The following is an 11,617-nucleotide window of genomic DNA, read 5'->3' on the forward strand; positions in this document are numbered from 1 at the left end:
ATAATAATAAATAGTATTATATATTATATATTTCTCTAGCTCCGTTTAATTTAAATAATTTATATATTCTCTTTTAATATATTTAATTATTAATTCGATTAATCTTTAATATAATAATTAATAGATTTAAAAGCTAGTTATTATAGTATATTAATCTTTATTTATATTTCGAGATCTTTTTTTATAATTAATTATATATAATCTTAAGTTAAATTATTAATAAGATTAATCTATTAATTATAATTTTATATAATCTATTAAAAAGATAATTTACTTAACTAATAAGGTATATTAAAAATAAGATTATTAAATAAATACTTCTTTTTTAAATAAAAATAAAATTAATAAGCGATTTATAGTAATAGAAGTAGATTATTTATTATATAGAAAGTAAATAAAATTCGATTTAACTTAGAACTAGAGCTAAAAAAAATTATTTAACTTAGAGAAGTCTAACTTTATAAATTTAATTTATAGGCCTTTACTTATTATATTAATAAAAAGTTTATAAAGAAATAATTAAATTTAAATTAATTTAAATTTAATTAATAAAAAGTTGATTTTGATTACTATTATAGTTTTATTATATTAATTATTATTATTATTATTTATAAAACTTATAGAGACTTTCTAAATTTTATTAATTTTATAATTTTATATTCTTTTAATAAGAGAGATTTATAAATTCGAATCGAGAACGAAGCGAAATAGTTTCGATTTTATTAAAACTATTATTACTCGAATATTTAAGCTTATATTAAAAAGTATTCTTAATAAGATAAATAAGTTTTAATAAGCGATATTTAAATTTCTTATTTTAAAATATTTATAAGACTTAATTTAAAAATTCATTTTTTATATATAAGTCTAAACTTTATTCGATATTTTAAGAAAGAAATTATAAATATTTAATAGAAAATGAAAAGATTATTTTAAAATTAAATAATATATATCTTTTTTTTATTTAGAGCTTTCGACTATCGAGTAAATTTAATAAGCGATATTTAAATTCTTTATCTTAAATTAATTATAAGATTAAATTTAATAAATTTTTATAATTAAAAGTTTAATTATTTTCTATAATTTAAAAAATTAATTTTAAAATTCTAATAGAAATTAAAAAAGTTACTTTAAAATTAAATAATATATATTTATTTTTTATTTAGAGCTATTATCTATCGAGTAAATTTAATAAGCGATATTTAAATTCTTTATCTTTAAATATTTATAAAACTAAATTTAATAATTCTTTTTCTAATTAATTATCTAAATTACATTTTATAATTTAAAAAACGAATTCTAAAATTTTAATAAAAAATAAAAAAGTTATTTTAAAATTAAATAATATATATCTATTTTTTAATTAAATCTAATGACTATCGAGTAAATTTAATAAGCGAACTTTAATATATAATATTTATATTCTATATTTTAAAATAATATAAGATTAAATTTTTATTATTTTTTTATTATTAAAAAATGGAAATCGAGAGTTATAATTTAAAAAAAAAATTAAAATTTTAATAGAAAATAATAAAGTTATTAAAGAATTAAAAGTAGAGTAAGAGATTTTAATAGTTATAAATATTTATTTATTTACTCGCGATATTTGATTTAAATATAATAATAATATAGATCTATTAGATTTATTTAACTATATATATAAGTTTAAGTTTTTCTAACTATAAATTAGTATTCGTAATTATTAAAAAAATAGATATACGTTATTAACGTATAGTATAACCTTTTTATTTTCTATTAAACTTTTAAGATTTTTTTTTAATTATAAAACGAAATATAGACTTTTAGAATTTTTTCTTTTCTAAATTTAATCTTATAATTATTAAAGCGTAAGGAATTTAAATATCGCTTATTAAAGTTCGCTTATAAAAGTTCGCTCGATATTCTTAATTGAAAAATAAGTCTATATTATTTAATATATAGAATATCTTTTTTCTTTCTATTAAAATTTGAAGATTTTTTTTTAAATTATAGAATAAAATATAGGCTTTTAGATAAAAGGAGAGATTTTAAATTTAGTCTTATAATTATTAAAGCGTAAGAAAATCTAAATATCGCTTATTAAAATTCGCTCGACAGCTCTAATTAAAAAATAGATATATATTATTTATTTTTAGAATAATCTTCTTATTTTCTAATAAAATTTTAAAACTTTTCTTTTAATTTATAGAATATAATATAAGGTTTTATATAAAAAAAGAATTATTAAATTTAGTTATTTGAATATTTAACGATAAGCAATTCAGATATTACTTATTAAAGATCGCTTATTAAAATTTACTCGAGAGCTCTAATTAAAAAAAGATTATAAATTTAATTTATAGATCTTTACTCGTATATACTAATAAAATTTATTACTAATTAATAAGTAATTTTAATTTAAATTATATAATTTCTTTTAATATAATAAAAGATAAGATTTTTTTTATATTAGAGCTAGTTCGATAATTATATATTTTTAAAATAACCTCTACTTATTTTTAACTTAGCGTTATATATATATAGAGTATCGTTCGATTACTATATTTTTAGAATATATTTTTAAAATATTTAAAAATAAGTCTCTAGTCTTATTTTTTAGTAAAATAGACTAAGTACGCTAAAATAATAAATATTTATAATTAATATATATATAGATATTAGAGTTACTCTAACTTTAATCTTATTAATAAAGATATTAATAGAGATATTAATAGAGATATTAATAGAAATATTAATAGAGATATTTATAATAATAACGAGAGTAATAGAAGTATTAATAATAGTTAAAGTTTATATAATAGTAGTAGTAGATATCTTCGTTATAATAACGTGAAATTATAGAAATTTAATAATTACTAATAAAGAAGATAATTTTCTTAATTTTTTACGACGTTTCTAACTCAGCCTTAGAAATAGAGTTATCGAACGGAATCGTATATATATTCTACATATTTTAAATATAAATTAATATTATTTTTTAGTTATATTTTCATTTACTAAGAGATAACGTTATTTAATAAAAATAAGTAGAAGTTATTTTTAAAATATATAATTATTTAATTAGCTCTTAGATTTCTATAATTATAATAATAATAAAATTTTAATAGCGAAGAATCTCGCTATCTTATCAGATCTAAAATCGAAACTCTCTATCTTATAGATTATTTTAAAAAAAAAGTCTTCTTCTTAATTCGTATATAACGATAACTTAAATATTATTATTAATTTAGATATCTTTAATAAATTAATTAATAAGAAGAGATCTATATTAACTTCTAGAGATATAAAAGAAAAGTAAAATATAGTGTTATAGTTTATTAATATCGCTGAAATTAATATTATATTAAATTACAAGTAAAGGCCTATGAATTAAATTTATAAAGTTGAATTTTTCTAAGTTAAATCGAATTTTAGCTTTAGTCTTAAGTTAAATTAAACTCTAATCGCTTACTATACGTTTTTAATCTATATATAAATATATATATACGAAGAGAGGCGCGCTAAGGTTTAATTAGAAAGGTATATCGAGTATAAAGAATTAATCTATAATAATTATTTATAAAAAATAGAGAAAGATTATATTCTTATAATAAGAAGTATTAAAATATCGAAAAGAAATAAAGATAATATATTAATTAGTAATATAAATTCCATAATATCTTATATCGTAATAAAATCTTTCGAATAATAAAATAGCTATAGATATCGAATAGTTTTAATTAATATATATCGTTCGATATTTCTTCTATAGAGACTTAATTAACTATAATTATCGTAGTAGATTCTTCTCTTATAAGCGAAATATCGGAAAAAAATAAAGATAATATATTAATTAGTGGTATAAATTTTATAATATCTTCTATCGTAGTAAAAGCTTTCGAATAATAAAATAGCTATAGATATTAAATAGTTTTAATTCGTCTAAATATATATTATTCGATATTTCTTCTATAGAGATTTAATTAGCTATTATTATCGTAATAGATTTTTATCTTATAACGTTATTATAGTAATATATTATATTAATATAATAGAGTTAATAAACTAAGTTATAGTAGTATTTTTCGCTTACTAAGTAATAATTAAATATAAAATTATAAAGAGTATATAACGTAGAATCTTAAAGAGCTAAGTCGTATTCTTAACGATAATAATTTTATTACTACTTAATTTCTTTATAATATTCTCCGTAGTATTCTCCGTAATATTCTTCGTATTTATTTATTATAGTTTCTTCTTTTACTTTTTAATATAGTAGAGATAATAAATTAAGTTATAATAATATTCTCCGCTTACTAAATAATAATTTAATATGAAATTATAGAGAGTATATAACGTGAGATCTTAAAGAGTTAAGTTATATTCTTAATAATAATAGTCTTATTATCGCTTAATTTCTTCGTAGTATTCTTCATAATATTCTTCGTAGTATTCTCCGCATTTATCTATTATAGTTTCTTCTCTTACTTCTTCTCTTATAGAGTATTAGATTAAGTAACTAGTTAAGTAGTTAACTAAGTAGATAATTAAGTAACTAATTAACGATTTAATTAATTAACGATTTAACTAAGTAAATTACTAAGCTAATAGAATAAGTAATATTAATTAAACGATTAATCGAGTATCGCTAACTTAAAAAAGATATATAGAGAAAGATAATAGCTATAAATCCATTCGAGCTCTTTTTAAGAGTCTTTTAATATATTTTTAAGTAGTAGTAGATAGCTATTAAATTTTCTTATAATCTTAATTACTAGTAGTAATAAATTTATTAAAAAATAATCTAACGACGTTAATAAGAGGTTTAAAAGACGAGTGAAAGAAATATATATCTAAAGTATTTAGTAATATTTCCGCGAGGGATATTAAGAACGATTATATTTATATTAATAAATTAATTAGTATATATAAAAGAATAAGATAGAATTAAGCTAGAAAATCTTAAATTTATATATATAGCTAATTATAAATTTAGAATTACTACGCTCTTCGATTAGATCGACTAAGTTACTACGAGTAAATAAATTAATATTCGTAATTATTAAAATCTCTTATTCTACTTTCCACCCTTTAATAACTTTACTATTTTCTATTAAAATTTTAAGATTAGTTTTTTCAATTATAGAGCGTAGATTGCGCTTTTAAATGCTTTAAAAATTCCGAATTTTAATCTTATAATTATTAAAAGGCAAGGCATTCAAATATCGCTCACCAAAGATCGCTCACCAAAGACCGCTTACCAAATTTACTCGACAGCCCTGATCAAAAAAAAGGGTTATGATTTTTATTCATAGGTCTTTACTCGTAGAATAGTAAAAGAAGAATAGTTATATAAATAGATGAAAGGATTATTATTCGATCTCGAACGCGTCTAGTATAACTATTATAACTATTATATTTAAATATTTATTTAATTTATTAATAGTAGATTAAACTTTATAATTTTTATAGCGTTAGAAAGCGTAAAGCGAGTTTTATAATTTAAGAAATTATAAAGTAACTATATATATCGCAAGCTGAGTACTTTAAAGTATAAAACTTCTATATATTAATTTTTAATAAGAAAAGCGTAAGAGAGTTATTAGGCTAATTTAGTCGATTTAATTAAAAAGTATATAGAACTCGAATTAATAATTAACTATATATATAAATTCAAGATTTTTAAGCTTAGCTCTATCTTATTCTATTATTAATATATATAAAAGAATAAGATAGAACTAAGCTTGAAAATCTTGAATTTATATATATAGTTAATTATTAATTCGAGTTCGCTACGCTCTTTAATTAGATCGACTAAGTTATTATCGAGTAAATAAATTAGCGTTCGCAACCATCAAATCTCGCCCTTCCGCGCCTCTCTTATTAAAAAAATAGATATATATTATTAACACATAGAATAACTTTATTATTTTCTATTTAAATTTTAAGATTTTCTTTTTAAATTTTAAAGCGCTGTTTGTGCTTTTCGAATTTTTAAGAATTATGAAATTTAGTCTTATAATTATTAAAGCGCAAGGGATTCAAATATCGCTTACTAAAGATCGCTCACCTACTTACTCGATAGCCCTTAAAAAAAAAAAATATATGAATTTAATTCATAGGCCTTTTCTTATATATACTAAATAATTAGCGCTTAATAAGAGAAATCGATTATTTATTCTTATTATAAATAAGATCTATAACTCGCTAGTAAAGAAGTTATCTTCTTAAAAAGAATTATATAATTCTTATATATCGATTAATAAGTTATATTCTTATAATTTAGAAAAAGAATATAAGAAGTATTATAAATCGAATTATTCTATTTAAATTAGCGCTATTAAAATTATTAGCTATAAAAATATTAAATAAAAATACTTTATCGAATATTATAACTATTTAAATATCTTTAATATATATCCCTATTAAAAGTTATTAGTTATCGAGATTTACTCGACTACTATTAACTTTCTATTAAAATACTACTATAGATACTTTTAAATGATTATGAAATAAAGGATAATATATTCTCTAATATATCTATATATAGTTCTCGTCGTCGCGAGACTACTACGCGTAAGAAAGCTAAGTTCTTTAAAGTTATTTAATAGAAAGTTAGCGATAGTCGAGTAAACCTCGATAATTAATAACTTTTAACGAGAACGTAATAGAGAGAAAGTAAATAAACTATTATTATATTATTCTTATAATTATAAATTAAAATTTATAGACGTAAATATCGTCGAACTATTAAAGAGTTAAATTTATTATATATCGAGATATAAGTTAATATAGATTAAGAGATATTTAAATAAGTATTTTAAAAAGAACTTTATAACATCTAATTATACTTTCTTTATATCCTCTATTTTATTTACTAAAAAATTAAGCGAGAGTCTACGCTTTTATATAAATTATTAAAGATTAAAAATTATTATTAAGAGAAATCGATATCTAATTCTATTAATAGATAAGATTCTTATAAGAATTAAGAGCTATAAATATCTTATTCGATTAAGTATTATAATCGCATTTAATAAATTACGTATATACTTTAATAATAAGAATTTTATTATATTTATTATTGCTCTCGACGTATATAAGTATTAAATACTTCTCTTCGATCTAATTAATAGCTTAGTTATCTATAAATAATATATAAATACTATTCTATTCGAGTATCTAAACGACTTCTACTAAGTCTATTTTAACGATATCTTTATTTATAATTAATCGAGAAAGAAATATATTATATATATTTAAAAGATTCTTTAAAAATTATAAAAAGCTAAGTTATAGATAGATATCTTTAAATATAAATTTTATATTTAAGAGATAAGGTTTTTAAATTTTTTTATCTCGATTAACGATCTTTAAATAAACTCTATTAGATTTTAAGCTATTATTAAATAATCTACTTCTATTAATTTAAAAAAGATATAACTCTTTATTAACTTTTTTAACTTCTATCGTTAATTAATAAGAGATTTCTCGAAGATTCTAAGATTAATAATAAAACTTATAGCTAAGAAAGTAATATTTAATTAATTATTAATCTATTAGAAAGCCTTTTATTTATTAAAAATAGCTATTACGAAGATTTCGATTCTATATTATTTCGATAAATCGAAAAATATTATACTCGAAATAAATTTCTCTAATTATATTAACGATAGTATTTGATTCTAAAATAAAGACTTATATCAAATAGCTTTCTATAAAAAGAATCTTACTCTAATTAAATATAACTATTAGATCTATAATAAAAAATTACTAGCTATTATTTACTATCTAAAATACTAATATTCTAAATTAAAAAAGATCGATATCTCTATTATAATCTTTACTACTAGTCGAAAAGATATAGTATATTCTATAAGATATTTTATATTAAGTAATATTATATCGTATTCGAATATAATATAAATAGAATTAAATATTATATTATTTTTCTAATATAAGTTTAAGATTTTAGCGATATATATTATAGTATAGTATATCTATAATAATATATTATATTATAATATATATACGAGTAAAGATTTATAAATTAAATTTATAAACTTTTTTTTTAAATAGAGCTATCGAGTAAATTTAATAAGTAAACTATAATAGTAAAAGTACTCGAAGCGAACTAATAGGCTCGTCTACGTCGCTTATTAGACTATAAGCTATATAGCTAGAGTAAGTATCTAATATACTTAATAAAGTCTTAAATACTTATAAGTTTTCTTTTCTCTCTTTTTTTTTAGTTATTAGTTTATCTAGTAATTAATCTATTTATTCTATTAACTATATATCTAAATCTTATAATTATATAATTACTACGTAGTTTTATTAAAAGAGATCTTATTATCTTATAATTCTAATAACTTTATTTATATAAAATTATCTAGTTTAGTTATAATAAATAACTCGCGAGTTAATTCTATTAACTTATAAAGTAGAAACGTTCTATTATAATTAACTAATAACGTTTTTAATCTAATAAATAACTTTTATTAAAATATATCTATTACGTAATTAAGCGATTATAATATTAATTCTAATATCTATAAAAATTCTAATAATACTATTAGCGAAAATAATAATCGTCGAAATATTATATCTAATAACTTTTTATTTATAGACGAAGATTCTTATCTTATAAACTTAATTTAAGTTTAACGCTATCGACTTTTAAAGCTTAATATTAAAAAGTAATTAATTATTAAAAAATTTAAGCTAATTAAAATTTAGAATATATAAGAATATCGTTATAAATATAGCGATAATTACTATTATAATTCGAGCTAAAAGAAAATAAGTATTATTAAGATATCTAATATATAGTATCTTAATAACTATAACTTAATAGTTATATTTCTTTAAAACTATAATAATTTTATCGTCTTAATATCTTATATTAATTTTTATATAAATAAAGAAAAGACTCGCTAGACTTTAGCTCTCTTAATAGATATTAAAAAGTAGATATAAAGAAATATTAGAGATACGATACTATATAATATCGAGGAATTTATTTAAAAGAAATATAAGAAATAATATTTAAATTAAGTTTATAATTTAGTCGTTAAATCTTATAATATAGAACGCTAATTAGTTAAAATAATTATAAAAAATATATAATTAATAGCTAGCTTTAATAATTATCTTATTATACTTTAATTATAGCGAGAATATTATATAATCGATTTAGAATATATAAAAGGTCTATAAGATAGAGTAATAGAGAAAAATTCTTTAGAAACTATAAAGAAGAGTACTTAATCTATTATCTATACTATAATATTATAATAATATTAAAATATAAAATAAAGATTATAAAAAATAAAAGAGTTTTTTATTTTAAATAAGACTCGCTTTAGTAATAAGATAAGTAATTAGAGAAGTAATAGTTAATAGTATATTAAGCCTAAGAGATAGTATATAAAAAATTAATAAAATTAAAAGAAGAGTTCGTTCTTATTAACGTTATAAGGCCGAAAGTTTAAGCGAATTAAACTCGAAGATAGCGACTCTTATATTAAATCTAAGATATTTCTTATTAAGATATAATACTATAATTATAAATAGCTAGAATATTATAAGAATTTATTTAAATATTTAAATTATAATATAAATAATAAAGTATATAATTATAGATTAGATAAGAGAAAAGATAAAGTCTAATACTTATCGCTATAGTATTAAATACGTTATTAACTAAGCGACGATCTTACTCTCTATTATTAAAAGATAAAATTATTACGCTAAATAAAAAGAGTAAGATAACTACTCTAATAGATATTAATAGCGAGAAAATCTTTATATCGTAATCTTTTATTAAAAAGACGTAGATTTCTAAATCTAAATACGCGTTAATAATAATATATATTATCGATAACTATTAAATATTCTTATATAGAAAGTATAATCTAATCTTTAGTCTCGCGAATAATCGAGAAAAAAAGTAAGAGTAAATCTTAAAGGCGTATACTATAAATATGCGAGAATATAATCTTATTCTTAATTTCTCTTAAATCTATAATATTGATTTAAATATTTATTAACGCGAGTAATTTTAGACTTATCGCGATTTTTCTATAAGCGATAAAAAGTAAATAAATATTATAATAATAAATATAAAGTAATTTATATTATTAATTAATATAGCAATTACGTATAATCTAAAATAAGCGTTTATTATATTTTTATATTAGATTTTATTTAAAAGTAATAAAGATAATTATAATAAAGTTATATAATATAATATTATATAGTTAGATAACTCTAGCGTATCTAAATAACTTAAGAATCTATTAGAAGTCTTTTTAAAAGAGCTATTTAATAATCTCAACACGTATAATTAAGTCGAATACTCTATCGATATATAATCTAGAAAGCTATTTAAAAATAATTCGATTTATAATATATCGTATAATAAATTTATAGCGATTAGAGATTACTTAAATATTACGCTTAAAAGAAAATAAATTTAACTCTTAACTAGTTAGATTAGCTCGCTAATACTATTTATTAAGAAACTAAATAACTCGTTATAATTATATATTAACTATTAAAAATTTAATAAAATAATTATTAAGAATAATTATTTATTATTACTACTCTTAAAGATCTTAGAAAGATTTATATATATAAAGTACTTTATTAAGATTAATATTTATAATATATATTATAAAATATAAGTATAAAAGAGAGATAAGTAGAAAATCGTTTTTTAAACTCGTTATAACTAGTTTAAATATTAAGTAACATCTTTTAACCTCGCAAATACCTCTATAATCTTTTAAGCTTATATAAATAAAGTATTTAAATTATATATTAATATCTTCTATATAATATACTTAAATAATATATTAATCTATTTCGAAATGAAAAAGTTATATTAAGAGTATATATATAAAGTATTACGCGTATTATTAAAGTATTAACTCTATATAAAATTATTGAAATATACTTTTAATTATAATAAAATTATCTTTCTAGAGTTCTTAATAAATTAGCGTAATATCTAAATAAAGCTATCGCGTATTAAGATTATTACTAAGTAGCTAAAATTAGAGTCTACTAAGAATATCTTAATCTTTCTAAGATTTATAGACTTCTATCGACGATTTATATAAAACTTTTTATAGATAACTATATCTTTAATAAACTTAATCTAAAAAGTAAAGAAAGATAAAATTAAATTATTCTTTATATTTAATAAAAAAAAAAAAAGACTTTTAAGATATTTAAGCGAGTATTTATTATTATATTTATACTAAAATACTATAATTAGAAAGTATCGCTTATTATAGAGATTAATACTTTTAAAATAAATATAAATAATATATTTAGCTAATTAAGCGAAAATAAATAATAATACTCTATTACTTTTTTTAGCTATAAATTTAAAGATATTAAGTCTCGCTAAAATATTTATAATAAAAAGCTTTATACGATTATACTAGATTTTAAAAATTAAAGATATTATTTATAAGATAATAAGTATTCTATTTATATAATCTTAGATTATAATAATTTATATTATTTTATAATAATAAAAGAGCTTAATATAAAGTAGATTCGCTAGATTAAGAAATTAGCTATATTTAACTTTATTATTAAATATCGTAAAGAAAAACTTAAT

The sequence above is a fragment of the Letharia columbiana genome (genome assembly GCF_014066305.1).
Source record: "Letharia columbiana isolate WasteWater2 chromosome Unknown Sc0000008_s0, whole genome shotgun sequence".
NCBI lineage: Eukaryota > Fungi > Ascomycota > Lecanoromycetes > Lecanorales > Parmeliaceae > Letharia > Letharia columbiana.